Source organism: Budorcas taxicolor, chromosome 6 (assembly GCF_023091745.1).
Source record: "Budorcas taxicolor isolate Tak-1 chromosome 6, Takin1.1, whole genome shotgun sequence".
Classification (NCBI taxonomy): Eukaryota; Metazoa; Chordata; class Mammalia; order Artiodactyla; family Bovidae; genus Budorcas; species Budorcas taxicolor.
In genome coordinates, this window is record NC_068915.1 from 81,079,126 (window position 1) to 81,097,349 (window position 18,224).

Consider the following 18,224-nt stretch of genomic DNA (forward strand, 5'->3'; position numbering starts at 1 on the left):
GGAGGAGATAGGCAGGCCAGTCATTTATAATTACCCATTTAATATGAGGCTCCCCCAGCAGCCTGAGCCACCTTTCTCATGTTATTTAGGGATGTGTAGATTGATGACTTGGTGAAAGCAATTAGCAGCTGACTTGTGCATGTGTGCATGCTAAGTTGTTTCAGTTATGTCCAACTCTTTGTGGCACTATGGACTATAGCCCACCAGGCTCCTCTGTCCATGAGATTCTCCAGGCAAGACTATGGGAGTGCATTGCCATACCCTCCTCCAGAGGATCTTCCCAACCCAGGGATAGTGCCACATGGGAAGGCCAGCAGCTAATTTGTATGCATGTCCAGTGGGGCATAAAAGACCCTCTTGGGAACATTTGCTCTAGATCTTCTGAATAGAGCTCTCTATGGTAGCTCTCCCTCATGTATGTCTTGGTAGTTAACAGTCCAGAGTGGTGGTCCCCAATCTTTTTGGCACCAGGGACTGGTTTTGTGTGAACCGCAGCACGCCAGGCCTCGCTGTCCATCACCAACTCCTGGAGTCCACCCAAACCCATGTCCATTGAGTCGGTGATGCCATCCAACCATCTCATCTTCTGTCGTTCCCTTCTCCTCCTGCTCTCAATCTTTCCCGGCATCAGGGTGTTTTCAAATGAGTCAGCTCTTTGCATCAGGTGGCCAAAGTATTGATGTTTCAGCTTCAACATCAGTCCTACCAATGAACACCCAGGACTGATCTCCTTTAGAATGGACTGGTTGGATCTCCTTGCAGTCCAAGAGACTCTCAAGAGTCTTCTCCAACACCACAGTTCAAAAGCATCAATTCTTCAGTGTTCAGCTTTCTTCACAGTCTATCTCTCACGTCCATACATGATCACTGGAAAAACCATAGCCTTGACTAGATGGACCTTTGTTGGCAAAGTAATGTTTCTGCTTTTTAATATGCTATCTAGGTTGGTCATAACTTTCCTTCCAAGAAGTAAGTGTCTTTTAATTTCATGACTGCAATCACCATCTGCAGTGATTTTGGAGCCCAGAAAAATAAAGTCAGCCACTGTTTCCACATCTATTTGCCATGATACCCACTCTTTTTTTAGCTTCCCTCCCCATGTAGGTCACGTACATATATGGGACTTCCCAGGTGGTGCTTGTGGTAAAAATTTCATCTCCTAATTCAGAAGACCCAAAAGACTTGGACTGGATCCTTGGGTCAGGAAGATTCCCTGGAGAAGGAAATAACACCCCACTCCAGTATTGTTGCCTGGGAAATCCCATAGACAGAGGAACTTATGATTGGGGTCACAAAGAGTTGGACACTACTGAGCAACTGAGAAACAAACACATTGTAAATAAATGGTGTTCCCACAAAGATACTAAAATATTGTTAAAAAAAACTTTTTCTTTCCTCTTTCTAGTCTCTTTCTTGACCAGTCAGAGGTTTTTAAGTTAGCTACTAAATGTCATGTTCCTTCCAGTAAGGAGGTCCCCCTCCCCCCAGGGGGATTGTAGATCTTCACAGGTGCCCAGGATGTCCCTTCAACTCAACACAAAAGGTCTTTAGGTTGTCAGACTTGTCCTTCTGCCAGCGACAGGACCAACACACTATGGAGGGCAGGTAGAGAATGAGGGTGGGGGAGTCAATTTCTCTTTTCCAAGGACTCACAACCCCAATCCATGATGAATGAGTGAACTTCAAGAGACTGCACCCTCCTTGTTGAAAAACACAGAGTATCAAGGTTATACATGGGCTAGAGGCTTATCTCCACCTAGTCACCTGCCACACTGCTGCTGGCCAGGACCAGGACTGCAACTGTCATGATCAAGTCTGAGACATGATGGGGACTGCAGCCCAGTACCAATCCTGCCTGCACCTGTGCCCAGGCTGCTTCCAGGGTCAAACAGGGATGTAGAATATAGGCCTTCCCCCACATTGGTGTGACCTAGTTGCTATGGGAAAAGGAGGGCTGGTAGCAGTGGTCTAAGGCCAGAGTGGGTCATGGAAACTGGGCACTTGTGGGGCTAGTGGAAGAGGAGTAGCAGCCTAGGACCCTTCCCAGGGAGGTGTTCAGAGGTAGGACAGTGCAGGAGCCAAGAATTCAAGTACTCTCCTTGCCATCAGCCCATACCAACACCCTCACCCCCATGCTTCATTGTTCTGTTAGCTTTCATTTATAAAATACTAGGACAAAGCTAACATTTTCAAGAATTTTAAGATGACAACTGCAAAGCATTAAACTTCAAGTACCAAGCCTTACTGAGCATGGGCTTTACAGGACTGCGCTGGTCATGAGCCAGGAAAGCTGGCTCTGTCTTGAGGTGTAGGATTACTATGAAGCTTGAGTAGATCTGAGCAGTGAAAGAGCCTGGACTGCATGAAGTAAATGCTCATGGTGTCCTGTCATGTTCCTTAGTCTGACTCGGATTTTTATCTATAGCTGAAGTAAATAGTCTTGACATGTGGAAAAACACCTACCTGATGTGTGTTGAATAGCTCTCCTTATCTGCTTCAGGGCCATTGCTGAAGCCAGAGGAACTCACAAAGCCTGTGCTCAAGTGTAGCATGAAAGCTCCTGAATGTTGAAGCACCTAAAGGTGACTTTCAATCATCGTGAGCAAATCGGCAGCCTTTCCACTAGAGGCTCATTTTTAAGAGGCATTGTCAAAGCTTCCCAGAGGTCCTGGTGGAAATGGAGTCTTTGGTTTCTACAGCATTATTATTTTGTCTTTTCCTCCTTTCCCTTTCCTCACTCTTGCTTTGCAGCGCCATCTCACAAATGAATCTAGTAAAATGTTACCTCAGGAACTTCTTTCAGGGAATGTATATTAAGATAAGGTCAGAGACGAACAGCTAGAACACCTACTGTATGCTTCAATCATTCTTCAGTGCTATAGTAATTTGGTGGGCTTCCCACATGGCTCAGTGGTAAAGAAACTGCCTACCATTGCAGGAGATGCAAGAAACATGGGTTCGATCCCTGGGTTGGGAAGATCCCCTGGAGGAGAAAATGGCAATCCACTCCACTATTCTTGCCTGGAAAATTCCATGGATGGAATAGCCTGGCAGGCTACAGTCCATGGGGTCACAAGAGTTGGACAAGACTGAGCGACTGAACATAGAAGCATCTCTCTCCTAGTAATTTGATTATAGGAATTGCAAAATCTTGAATGGAATTCCCAAGATATTAATGGGAATTCTAGAAGCTGGGGAAATGAAAGTATAATTTCAAAACTGTGGTTCCAAATAAAGGAGAACATAATCCCTCCATCCACCCACCTTTTATTGAATTTTTTCTCCTTTTTTTTTTTTTAAGAAAATTGTAAGGATATCTCAGTTTATTTCTTTTGTTATTTCAATTTTTTTTGTGTTTCTTTTTTTAAAATTTTACTTTACAATACTGTATTGGTTTTGCCATACATCAACATGAATCTGCCATGGGTGTACATGAGTTCCCAATCCTGAACCCCTCCCACCTCCCTCCCCATACCATCTCTCTGGGTCATCCCAGTGCACCAGCCCCAAGTATCCTGTATCCTGAATTGAACCTAGACTGGCGATTTGTTACTTATATGATACTATACATGTTTCAATGCCATTCTCCCAAATCATCCCACCCTCTCCCTCTTCCACAGAGTCCAAAAGACTGTTCTATACATCTGTGTCTCTTTTGCTGTCTCACATACAGGGTTATCATTACCATCTTTCTAAATTCCATATATATATGTGTTAGTATACTGTATTGATGTTTTTCTTTCTGCTTACTTCACTCTCTATAATCAGCTCCAGTTTCATCCACCTCATTAGAACTGATTCAAATGTATTCTTTTTAATGGCTGAGTAATATTCTATTGTGTATATGTACCACAGCTTTCAGAGGTACATAGAAAACAAACCAACTGTGAGATGAAATCTTTGAGGTAATCATGGGTTTTTGCACTTTTAAGCCTAGTGTTCTTTTGATAATGTAGATTGATGTCCATGCCTCTGAGTCAGTACTTTGTCAATAAAAATTGTGTCGCTATTTTTCAGAGAAATGGTTCTTTTCCAGATATAGACTGTAACTGCCCTGCATGGCAAGGTGATGCATATTTGTGTGGACATGAGTGTTTTCATATTTGAACAGTCACTGAGCTCAGAGCTGAGATCCAGGGGCCTGCAGACAAGAAGTGAAAGTTGGTCTCTGTTTTTGGTCAGAGAAATAATCAAGAATAGAAAAAGACTAGATTTGTTGAAGCTCACCCTGATCTATAGGATGAAACATGATATATTCATTTTCATCATGGGAAGTAGCACTTAACTATGCAAGCCAGAGATTTTGGATTTATTCTGCTCTTTTCCTAAACAAATGACATCAATCCATCCATGTGTCCTATCAATTCTATCTCTTTAATGTTTTTAAAATTAAGTCTATCCTGGAACTTCCCTGGAACTTCCCTGGTGGTTCATTGACAAAGACTCTGTGCTCCCAATGCAGGGAGTCTGGGGTTCAATCCTGGTCAGGGAACTATATCCCACATGCTGCAACTAAGAGGTGGTACAGACAGGTGCTTTCTATTAGCACCCACAACTACCACTATACCCTTGATTTAAGCATTTCTTATCTACTTCACTTACTACATCTCTATCCTAACTGGTTTTTTTGACTTTCTACTCTTGCCCTCTCTAAGGCACTCTTTTCCCAGAATAACACATGAGACTGTCTCTTCTCCAGATTAGTGTTGTTAAATAGAACTTTCTGCAATGATAGGCTTATTCCATATCTGCAATATCTCTTAGGATGACTACTAGCCACTTGAAATATGGCTAGTAAGATTGAAGAATTAAATTTTTAATTTTAATTAATTCAAATTTAAAGTTAAATAGCCACACTTGGGTGGGGCCACCCTACCAGATAATACATCTCTAGGATGTAAACTCCATAAAGAAGCCTTTTCTTCATCATCAGAGGTTGATTATTTTTTATTTCTTCCTAAAACTTCATGTGCACATTATGCTTTAATGTAATTAATTTCTTTACTGCTATGTCTCACTCGATAGGCCATAGCTTCTTGAGGTCATGAATCTTATCCATGAAATAAAAGCAAAAATAACAATAACCTCAGCAGCAACAGTTGAATACAATTACCACTTACCTCCTTTCCCTATGTTCCTGCTTTAGTCTCTGAAAAGATTCCACAATTATTCCATTTTCCTGGAAACACCATTGGAAAAACATCCTTTCCATTACTCTATCATTTAACTTGCACTTCTGTATTGAGGGAAGATTATCATTATTGTAGAAAGCCTAACATTCATTGGACTACATCATGTGTAGCGCTATGAGGGCTTACTTTGCTTCAAAAGTTGGTAAGAAATAAGCACATCTTGACCAGGCTTTGGGGCAGCCTTCTAGAGGAAGAGTTGATGACTCAGGCTGTGTCAATGATGTTCTAAGAACTGTGCTGGATGGTAGGGATACAGCAGTCACCGAAAGAGACCAGATTTCTACTTTTATTGAGCTTATGTTCCAGGGGGAAAGAAAAATAATAAAGAAACAATGAAATAAGCAACCAAAATAAATACATATTTACAAGGTGTTTTGAAAAAGATGGGGCATGGTGTGATACTTTTAGACAAGCTGAGTAACTCAGCAGACATTTAGTCAGAGTCCTTAAGAATAAGAATAATAAGCCATGCAAAGTTTTGGGGAAGGAGTGTTTCTGGTGTAGGAATTAGCATGTATTAATATAAATATCCTGGGGTAGACAGTAACTTGCAGATCTATGTGACAAGAACAGAGAGTGTGAGATGAGTGAAATACTCAAAGTAAATTTATTATTGTCTATATGGCTCAGTGATACAGAATCTGCCTGTCAATGCAGGAGACACAAGTTCAATCCCTGGATTGGGAAGATCCCCTGGAAAAGGAAATGGCAACCCATTCCAGTATTCTTGCCTGGGAAATCCCATGTACAGAGGGGCCTGGCAAGCTACAGTCCATATGGTGTCAGAGATGGACATGATTTAGTGTCTACACAACAACAACAGCAAGTATTTACTGCAGATGAAGAGGCTGAGGCATAGATGTACACATCAACTTTCCCAAGGTCATACAGCTAGCAAGTGAGGAAGCCAGATTTTACACTATGTCTATAGAACCCCAGAGCCCATGTTCTGGATCATGAGTGCCTATCATAAAAGGTGCTTATATAAATGAGAAGATGAATAAATGAGTTTGGGAAATGGGATTTCTATAGATAATTAAAACTTACCTGATCAGCCAAAGTATTAATGCTAGTCTAAAAATAGGAATGACACTTATGGTAAAAGGCATGTGAATGATAGCCATTATAGTAATCCAGGCATTTGATGCCAGCAGCTAGGGACAAGCTTGAGTTTAGGTTTAAGATGATAAACTTGTGCTAAAAATCCTGTTGTGAAAGCAAGCTTATTACATTTCACATACATATAATTTATTAGTTGGATGACTCCTTACTATTTTTTTAAAGCTGTTCTCTATGATAATACCATAGTTTTAGATACATAGTACAATTTTTCTATTGCTTAGTTTTCCATTTAGTTCATAACAAAATAGAAATCAATTGATGTTATCTTTAGATTCCACTACATTATGAAGCTATCACCATCAATATATTTTATCTACTGACCATGAGACACAAGAAGTTAATCTCCTAAAGTAATATCTCCTTTGGAAAAATAATGAAAATAGTAGGAAAGCTCTATCATGAATTGCTTGCTTACCAATACAAGATGTCACTGACTAGAGGATATTCCATGACTGAGTCATGATTTTAAAGATTTTATGGTAGTAGCTCCATAAGAATTTAATGATGATTGTGAGTTCTCCTTTCCAAATTCCAAGTTATGAGATTTTTCCAACTTCCCTGAGGCTATCCTTCATAAGTATTAAACAATATTAAAAAGGTTAATAATATCTCTTTTAAGAACTTTGGTTCTAGGTCATTTTTTTCAGAAATATCTATACAAAATTACCGTATTTTTTTCTTCATTTCATGTATTCTTTACTTTTCTAAGTCCTATACATATGCACTTCTATCTTTATAGTTCTTTTTTCCATCTAAAAGATAGTATTCTTAGAGGTTAGCAAAATGTGTGTGTATTGGGGGTAGGGCAGGGCATGCACATGCAGAATGTTTTCTGGATTTTCAGTCTTATTTTCTGGCCTTGGCGTTTTCCCCTCAGTTCCTTAGGGTTGATGCATTGTGCTGATGGGCTCATTTCTAATAAGATGCTCACTCCATCAATAGCTACTTGTTACATGTTTCTTTTTCTCAGAATAGCATTGCCTTCCTTGGCTAAGAATATTTGAAGAACTCTATAACTTTTAATATTGGATGACACATTTGCCAGGGTAGTAACTTTTAACATCTTATTCAGCAACTTCTTATTTTAGGGCCGTATCTTAAGTATCAGAAAATAATAACATATGATACATATTTCAAAGAGAATGGATTTGAGTAATTCATTCTTATCTGCCTTAGGGACCATCTGACTGCATGAGGCTGCATTGTAATTGTGCTATTGCATTGGTTCCCAGAAAAACTAAGGATGCATATAGATGGATCATTATTCAGATACAATGCACTGAGGCAGTGTAAACCCAGAGTGGATATGGTCTTGTCATTGCTTGCCTATAGTAACAATGGTTGAGAAAATATAGCATTCTTATGGTTAACTTGAGACATGTTTTCACAGATGACAATACACTCTTGCAATTATCATGTAGTAGTAGTAATAATTACTACCAGCTAAAAGGATTCCATGCTCACATATTTAGGAGTGTATTTAATTTTCTAGGCTATGTTTCCTACTCATTGTTATGTTTGGCTTTTTTCTTATTTTTCTATATTTGCTGGTAATATATCTGAGAAACATATTTAATGTGAAACTAATAGAATTTTACAAGTTTTAGATGGAAGTGAGGGTAAAGAAAATTTAAAACATAAATTTTAGATATCTACTTTGTTAACTGTGTATTAGGAGGTTATCTTCTAGTGTGAGTATGGAACAAGATATAAGGTGTGTTGAAGGTAAGGAAGTCAGTTTGGGATATGCTGATTTTAAAGGCACACATTGCAGTCAACTGGATTTAGTAAAAATTTATCTACATGCAGCTATATTTTTGGAGAAATACTGGTACTGGAGATTTAGAATGGAAAGCCATTCTCATATATATTAAAACTGAAGACTTGTGGGTTGATACAAATTTTAAGGGAAAGCACACTGCATGAGATGGGAAGAGTACTCATAATTTCAGTAATTATTAATAAAAGGAAGGTAGAATAATAAAATGTAGTGGAAAGGATTGAAAATAGCTAGAAATGTAAACAAACAAGAAATATTGAGATCTTAGATGCCAAAAAAGGGAGGGTACTTAAGTTGGACATGAAATAAAAAAAGTCTTAATATTTTTGTGACATTACTCAAGATAAGAATAGAAGGGTTGAGGAAAGAATGTCAGTAAAATATTGCATCAGGCCCAAGGGCCATAGGGGGGATGTTTGAGCACTTGATCACTTTTAAGTAATGACAGGAAAAACAACACTAATACACTATTCTGCTTTATCTATGTTAACTCTAGCTCAGAAGAATCAAATATTAATGAAGGAAAATTAATCTGTATAAAGGTAGTGAGCAATTACATGAAGAAAGAATGATGAAAATAATCTGACTCTTTGTAACCCCATGGACTACAGCACATTGGGCTTCCCTGTCCTTCACTATCTGTTGGAGTTTGCTCAAACTCGTGTACATTCAGTTGATGATGCCATCCAACAATGGCATCCCCTGTTACCCCCTTCTCCTCCTGCCCTCCATCTTTCCCAGCATCAGAGTGTTTTCTAAGGAGTTGACTCTTCACATCAAGTGGCCAAAATATTGTAGCTTTAGCAACAGTCCTTCCAGCAAATATTCAGGGTTGATTTCCTTTAGGATTGATTGCTTTGATCTCCTTGCAGTCCAAAGCACTCTTAAGAGTCTTCTCTAGCACCAAAATTCAAAAGCATCAATTTTTCAGTGCTGAAACTTCTTTTTGGTTCAACTCTCACATCTGTACATGACTACTGGAAAAACTATAACTTTGACTATATGGACCTTTGTTGGCAAAGTGATGTTTTTGTTTTTTAATATGCTGTCTAGATTTGTCATAGTTTTCCTCCCAAGGAACAAGTGTTTTTTAATTTCATGACTGCAGTCATCATTCACAGGGACAGTGATTTTGAAGCCCAATGGGGGAAAAAAAAAATGTCTGTCACTCTTTCCATTTTTTCCCTCTTCTGTTTGCCAAGAAGTGAAGGGGCTGAATGGAGTAGAAAATAGCAACCTAGTCCAGTATTCTGGCCTGGAGAATCCCATGAACAGAGGAGCCTGGTGGGCTACAGTCCATCAGTCACAGAGTGAGAAAGAACTGAAGTTACTTAGCATGCACATACAATGGGACCGAATGCTATGATCTTAGTTTTTTGAATGTTGTTTCAAGCCAGCTTTTTCATTCTCCTCCTTCAATCTCATGAAGAGGCTCTTTAGTTCCTTTTCACTTTCTGCCATTCGAGTGGTATCATCTGCATATCTGAGGTTTTTTATATTTCTCCCTGAAATCTTGATTCCAGCTTGTGATTCATCCAGGCCTGCTTTTCCCATGATATACTCTGCATGAAAATTAAATAAGCAGGTTGAAAATATATAGCCTTTCCCAATTTTGAACCAGTCCATTGTTACATGTTCTGTTTGAACGGTTGTTTCTTGACCTTCATACAGGTTTCTCAGGAGATAGGTAAGGTGGTCTGGTACTCCCATCTCTAAAAATGTTCCACAGTTTGTTGTGATCCACACAGTCAAATGCTTTAATGTTATCAATGAAGCAGAAGTAGTTGTTTTACTGGAACTCCTTTGATTTCTCCATGATTCAACAAATTTTGAAAATTTGACCTCTGGTTCTTCTGCCTCTTCTAAACCTAGCTCATACATCTGGAAGATATTCACGTACTGCTGAAGCTTCGGTTGAGTGTTTTGAGCATAACCTTGCTAGCTTGTGAAATGAGCTCAACTGTACAGTAGTTTGCATATTCTTTGGCATTGCTCTTCATTGGGATTGGAATTAAAACTGACCTTTTCCAGTCCTGTGGCCATTGTTGCATTTTCCAAATTTGCTGACATACTGAGTGCAGCACTTTAACTGCATCGTCTTTTAGGATTTGAAATAGCTCAGCTGGAACTCCATCACCTCCACTACCTTTGTTCATAGTAAAACTTCCTAAGGCCCATTAACTTCACACTCCAGGATGTCTGGCTCTAAGTTAGTGACCACACCATCATGGTTCTGCATTATTAAGTCCTTTTTTGTACAGTTCTTCTGCATATTCTTGCCATCTCTTCTTGATATCTTCTGCTTCTGTTAGATCTCTACTATTTCTGTCCTTTAGTCTGCCCACCCCTGCATGAAATGCTCCCTTGATATCTCCAATTTTCTTGAAGAGACATCTAGTCTTTTCCATTCTACTGTTTTCCTCTATCTCTTTGCATTGTTCATTGAAGAAGGCTTTTTTGTCTCTCCTTGCTATTCTCCGGAATTCTGCAGTTAGTTGGGTGTTCTTTTCCCTTTCCTTCTTGCTTTTCACTTCTCTTCTCTCCTCAGCTATTTGTAAAGTCTCCTCGGGCAAGTACTTTCCCTTCTTGCATTTCTTTTTCTTGGGGATGGTTTTGGTCACTGCCTTCTGCACAATGTTGCAAGCCTCCATCCATAGTTCTTCAGGCACTCTGTCTACCAGATCCATTCCCTTGAAGCTATTCCTCGCTTCCACTGTATAATCACAAGGGATTTGATTTAAGTCATACCTCAATGGCCTATTGGTTTCCCTACTTTCTTCAGTTTAAGCCTGATTTGCAGTAAGGAGTTGATTATCTGAGCCATAATCAGCTCCAGGTCATGTTTTTGCTGACATGTAGTGCTTCTCCAACTTTGGGTGCAAAGAACACAATAATCTGATTTTGATATTGACCGTCTGGTGATGCCCATGTATAGAGTCATCTCTTGTGTTGTTGGAAAAGGGTGTTTGGAATAAGAAACATGTTTTGTTGACAAAATTCTGCTAGCCTTTGACCTGCTTTATTTTGTATTCCAAGATCAAATTTGCCTGTTACTGCATGTCTCTCTTGACTTCCTACTTTTGCATTCCAGTCCCTTATGATGAGGAGGACCACTTTTTTAGTGTTAGTTCTAGAAAGTCTGGTAGGTCTTCATAGAATCAGCCAACTTCACCTTCTTCAGCAACATTGGTTGGGGTATAGACTTCGATTACTATGATGTTGAATTCTGTTATTTTTGAGTTTGTACCCAAGTACTGTGTTTCGGACTCTTATTGACTATGAAGAGTTCTGACAAAATTTGGCCCACTGGAGGAGGAAATGGCAACCTACTCCAGTATTCTTGCCTAAAGACCCTCATGAATGGTATGAAAATGCAAAAAAGTGTAGTAATGCAAGCACATGAAATCTATGATGCATTCTTTAAAAAAATCAAATCTAAGTTTGATTCTCCTCAATCTGTAAGTCCAACTGCAAATTTACAGGAAATAAAGGGAACATTTGAATACTTACAGTTAAGGAAACTGTAAGTAAAAGGTATGAAAAAGTGGGAATACTGATTGGATATTTGAAAATTTTATGAAACTTTAGGTATGATAATAGTATTATGATTACATATTTAAAATAATCTCTCTATTGTAGACCTGCACACTGAAATATTTATGAAATGATATAACTTCCATGCTTCCTTTTTTTTATATAGGAGAGAGATAGTGAAGTTACATACAAAACAAGATAGACATTGAGTTTATAATAAGTGAAGCTAGTTTACATGGCAAGTGAATTTATTAAACTTTTATCAAATTTTATATGCTTGAAAGTTTTGATAATATTAGGTTAAAACAAGTATTGAATGAAAGGAACAATACAGTGAAATTAGAGGAAGAGATAAGAAAGTTAAGGTTATTCTCATATGTCTTGATAGTGAAGGGATGATAGGGTAGGATATATAAAGATGCATAATATTTACTGAAGCATTATTGTGTAACAGATACTACATTCACTCTCTATTTCAATATTCTTAGGTTATTTTAACAGTTATTTCCTCATTAATAGTTGAGATACCTGAAGGCAGGGAGATGAAATGATTTGCCGGAGTTCACACAATTATTTAAGTGACAGATCGGGTTATAACATGCTGGCTCCAGACAACCACAGTGTTATGTACTCCCTCACAGTGACATAGAAGATGAAGTAAAAGGAGTCAGCGAGACTGGCAGCTAAGGATATTCAAGAGCAGGACCAATGGATGGAACAGATTCAAAAAATATGCAGGAGAGCATCATCTGAAATTCAGGGGCAAAGAGGTTAACTTTAAAAGAGAGAAGGGATATATTATGTGATCTGGATTAAAATCACTTAACCTTGCAAAGGCTCCATTTCTGCCTTTGATCAAAAGTGAAACAGAATAAATGTCTCAAAGAAGTGTTGTGAGCATTGAATGAAGAGTTTTACTTTCTGAAAATTCAGGATTACTAAGAAACCTCAAATTGAAATTAATAATCCCAACATATTTGTATTTGTCATAGCTATTAAAAATTGGAGGGATGGCTTAAAAACTATTGCTATGAAAACAGTCATCTATATTTTAGCATTTCTGCCAACTTTATCCAAATTTATTAATTTTAGGTGCTAAGTTCAAGCAAATGCATTTAATATTTTATATAAAACTCTTCTAAATTTGGCTATTGTGGATTTTCAGAAATATCAACTTATTTTACTTTTGGTTGTAACAATTTGGCAGGAAATCACCCGTAGACTTCAACGTTTTATAGGGAAGTTCAGATATCATAGATGGAATTTAGTATAATATAGTTATTACAATTTCCTAAGCTTGTAGGTGCAAAAAACATATATTAGAAAAATACACTGAATTAGATTGTTACTACTCAGTGGAAGAATCACAAATAAGGAAAAACAAGATGTTTTTTGACTCCCAAGGTCTAGCTTATGCTAAAAACTGAGTATGTTAGAAATGTAATCCATCAGATTCACTTGGTTTCCAGCCAAGGTTTACATTTTGCTTTGAAAAGTGTGAACATTATTTTTTATCACTAACCTTTAGTTCTGGCATCAGTTAAATTAGCAGGTTGGCTTAAATTAATCCATTATGTACATGGCACAATGTGGAATCAGAATAATGTGGTAGAAACTATCAGTACATGGGTTTGGTCTCAAATAAATGTGGGTTCCATCCTGTCTTTGAAGAGAAGTCACACCTTGGGTAATTTCTTAACTGGTTTGAGTCATTGTTTCTCTATCAGTAAAGCAGAGACAATAACATGTACCTTAAAGGTAAGTGTAAAAAATTTTAATACAAAATAGTGCATTCTTATTATATGCTGATTAGCCTTTCCATCACCACCCCATCACTTCAACCTGGTCAAGTGTCTACTTGAGGGAAAATTTCTTTTATCAAAAGATCTTTATACCTCTGTAGCACAGCAAGAACAAGACTAGACTACTTGCTGAGAAAGTACTCATAGTCTTCACATGAGAGTAAAGCAAATATCAAATGTTATCCCTTATCATAGTGATTTTTTTTTTCCTGCACAGGCAAAAGGGTTAGGGATTATTTCCACAGGCATGGTGATGTTACCTTTTATGAATGTAAATGCAAACCAAATACAAATATGATTCATTCCCTTGAATACAGTAGATTGTTTGCTATGCTCTTTACAGAGGGAGACCAGTATGATACAATGCACAGAGAAGAGAGCATTTGCATTTAATGACAGTCCTGTAAGAATGCAACCCCTCCACCCTATGCCATAAGCACATGCTTGTTGATGAGAAAGGCATCAGAGTCTTTTTTCAGATAGTACACAGTTTTCTGCCTTTTTTTTAGTACAGTTGTATAACACTGTCACAAACTTCTAATTAGGTTTCATATAATTATGTTCATGTACAATAATCTCAGTGTCAAACTCTAGTTGCAAAATATATTTGAATGCAAAGATTCATGAATATATCTTTGAGGGAATGGATGCTGATTGCATTTTAATATTTAGCATAAGAAATCCCAACATGTTTATCAGAAGGAACTGAAATCATTATACAAAGGCTGCAAGTTTAAAGTCTTTGGGGGGAGGGTTAAGCATGACAATTGGAATTAACTGTATTCAAAGGGTTTTTTATTTTCTGAAAAAATATAAAATTTTGTATCTTACACTACAAAAAACATGTACACAAACCAAACGCACAGAGAACTTCAAATGGAGAAAAAAAATACAGAAATGCTAGTTCTTCCTTGAATTAATGCTGAGGCATGGATTTGAGCAATCCCAGTGCCTAACACAAAATAAAATAACCCTATACAGTTGCTTATAATCTGCCTGAAACTAAAACATTAAAATAAACATATTAACAAATGACTAAGTTTTATTTCTCAGACTATTATAAATTAAATTTACACACTTTTTAAAAATAATTAATTGTAAACCTAATAGCAGTCTAAAGAAGAACAAATATGTTGACCACTGAGACTTCTACTATTAAGACAGCCCAGCCTGAATAAACATGACGCATTTTGCCACCATCAACTTTTTTCATTTACATTTAGAAGAAACAAATGACATTTGATTCTGATTATTATAAAAGACTCTTTTTAAAAAAGAATTGGTGTCTTTTCCTAAGCAATAATTATGTGGTCATTCTGAACAAGAACATTCAATCATCTATGTGTAAAAAGACTTTTGCATAAATCAACAAGAAATGAAAAGAAAGTTCTTATCTATTTCTTCTTTGATACATTACTATATAATTAACAGCATAATAGAGAAAATATTCAATGTAACCAGCTGTGCTACAGAGTTGAAAAAATGATGACTTATTCTAGTTATTAATTCCAAATAAAACTAGCACTTTGTTTATTCATTATCATCATCATCATCTTATTGTACCTACTTTTATTTTGAGGTTACACATCTGGCAGGACATAAGCAAAGACAGTTTGCTATCATACTTAGCCTTCTTTTTTCTTATTTTTAGAAAGAACAAAATGAAAAAAGAGTCTTATTCTACTATGGAACATCATAATCTAGTAAATTTCTAACATCTGACTCAACTGGCATTTGCCATCCAATGCACGATTACAGTAAAAAAAATGTCTTCCATAGGTAAGTATCTCTGCTTGTGCTTTTGAGAGCCCATTTTACATGGGAGTTGTGTTTTTTAAAAAAATCTTTTAACTTTCACGTGGAGATTAAATAGCAGACATGCAAACAAATTAAGTGCTCAATGATATTAATTTTCCATTTAAACTTGAGATAGGAAACTATTTCTTCACCATTGCACACTGGTTAGAACTCTTACAAACTGAGTTAAGGTTGATCTGTATTGTTTTGGCAACTCTAAAACTAAGAATACTGATCACATGTAAGTTTAGATAGAATGTTAGAATATAATTTTTACTACTACAACTTCAGAATAATTCTACAACTTCAGAATACTGACTTGGTGATTAAAACACAAGAAATAAAACACAGGCACATTAAATTTTTTTAAATGGGACAATCAAAATTTTTACCTTTTAACATACAATGCATACATTTTCAACAGTCAAGTAGAGAAACTGAGTATGTCATTTTTACATGTGAGCAAATGGCAAGATTAGAAAACAAATTATGACTGATAAAAGTAGTCATTGAGTGACTTCAATAGATATCAGTAAGTTGAAAATTATTTTCTGCTTGTACACCTTTTTCAAAGTTAAATACTGAGAAAGACTTATGGTCTAAAGGTATTGCTATTATTAAAATAACATTATGTTTAATTTGACAAATCTATCTCATGTACTAAAATTAATGAATCTGTGTTTTACTTCTGGTTGTCTGCTGGGTGACAATATTAACCAAAAGCATAAGAAATCACACAATCAAGATTTGTCAAACCTTGCCCTGGGTTACTGCCTCACTGTATTTCACAAAAGCTGCTTCTCTCCTTGTTCCACTTCTCACATTTATAGATGAGATTGGCACTTCCCAATTGGTGACATATTCAGTGGTGAACAAATATTTTAGAAATAAATTATTTCCTCTTTTTTAAGGAGAAGTACATCATATAAAATCATATTGACATTCCTTAGAAAATCTCAACCAAAGTGAGATAGGGATGAAAGCTATGTGTTTATTTAACTTTCATCTCAATTTACTTTTGAAAATATACATCAAGGTGGCAAAAGAAGCAAACAAATTTAATTAAAATTAATTTAAAATATTATCTTATGAAAAAGAGAAAACCTTCATTAAACTGTCAAATTCCAATCACTTAGATACACTCCATCCTGACCTTGCAATCATCTTTAAACACATAAAGCTGTAACAATTTAAATATATTTGTTATGTATAAGTAACTGTGGCCAGTCCATCAAATTTAATTTTATGGTAGTTTACCTTTTAAATAAACAAATCTATTCTTACTTGAAGTCTCTCAATTGTTACTTTATCACTTAGATTAGGTTGGTTTTACAAAATTCAATAAGTGCAACATAATCTCTGATTATTTTGTACAAAAGGAATTAGTTTACTATTTTTCCTGAAATGAACAAATGCATCTGTCATAAAAGTGATGCCTGCTTACTTGTGATTTCATCAAGACAAAGTTGTATCCATCTCTAGTTTCTTCAGAAATTTCACTAAACTAAAATAATTAAGCATAATCTGTGTGGACCCATGGTACAGTATATACCTATAAAGTATTATAGCTCTATTTGACAGGACTCAATATATCATTTGAAATTGTTTGAAACTCTCTCCCTTTTTCTCCGTATATTTTTTAGCAAAGAGCTACTTAAGTGAAGGTGGGTAGGGTAAAAGGAAGAATTTATTCCTATACATGCTAACGTTTGACTGAAACAGGTGTTTGGGAAAGATAGGGAATACTGACAATATAATGCAAGTATGTTCCTTATGGATGTCACAAATCCAGGCTACTCCAATACACTATTGCTTTTGACAATCTGAAGTAGGCTGTATTTTGTTTAAATGCTGTGCTTCTTGAATAATCATGTCATTTCATGATTTATAAAGTATAATAATACAAAAGAACTTGGTTATTTTACCAAGGAGCTCAGTTTTGTTCAGGTTCTAATAAATGGTTTAATTTGTATTACAGCACAAATATCACTCTTCACCAAGTTTGGTACATAGCATGTACATAGGACATGTACATAGGACATTTTATATTTCTTAATAAGGCCAATTTAATAGCACATTAGATTGGCTCCTCAAGATCAATTCAATGTAATTGAATACAAGATAAAATTACCAAAGGATAAAGCAGCCATCAACAAATAAAACTGGTCAAATCTTGCCATTAAGAAAATTCTAAAAGGAAAAAAAAAATGGATGTATTTGACATCATTCCATTTCTGCTTTAATATCAAAATTTCTAGAGCCAGGCCACAAAGGAAATGGTTACAAAGGATTAACACTTAGGAGTAATGCTTGGTGCTATGTGCTGGATTTAACAATATTAACAGAAGTCTGCACAGTTAAATCCTTCTACATCCTGCTGAAAATGTGCCCTTTGGTGTCAACTTTGCTTGACAAGATATTTTCTGGGACTCAGAAAGGTGAAATTTCTTACAGGGGTGCAAGATTAATGGCTAGAAGAACTGCATTGTCACAGATATCACAAAATGTTTTTAAACACCAAAGGGGATTTAGTCTTATAGACATTTCCTGTTACTGAATAGCGAGATTTAGTAGCTTTTGGATACATGAGAGGAAAAAAGACACAAGCTTGTGTTAGATTTTGTTTTACTGCTTCCCTATTTCTCCTATTTCTAATATACCCTGGAATGCTTGTTCCTGAATGTTGCTAAAATTAAAATATTATTAACAATGAAAGCTGAATGGTAATACACACATGTGCAAGCCACACACACACAAAGCTCCAACTTAAACTGATTCCTGGGTATACAGCAAATTATACAGTATATACACATTTATTACCTAGTAGTATCTAGAAGAGCAACTAAAAGTAAACTTTATAACACAGAAAAATAAATATACACCCTGTATTGTACTTGTCTTGATCAAGCAACATGTTTATACACTAGTTTCTATAACTTAACGCTGTGTAACAGCATTTAAAATTACAAAAGAAGAGATCTATTTAGAAATTATCTA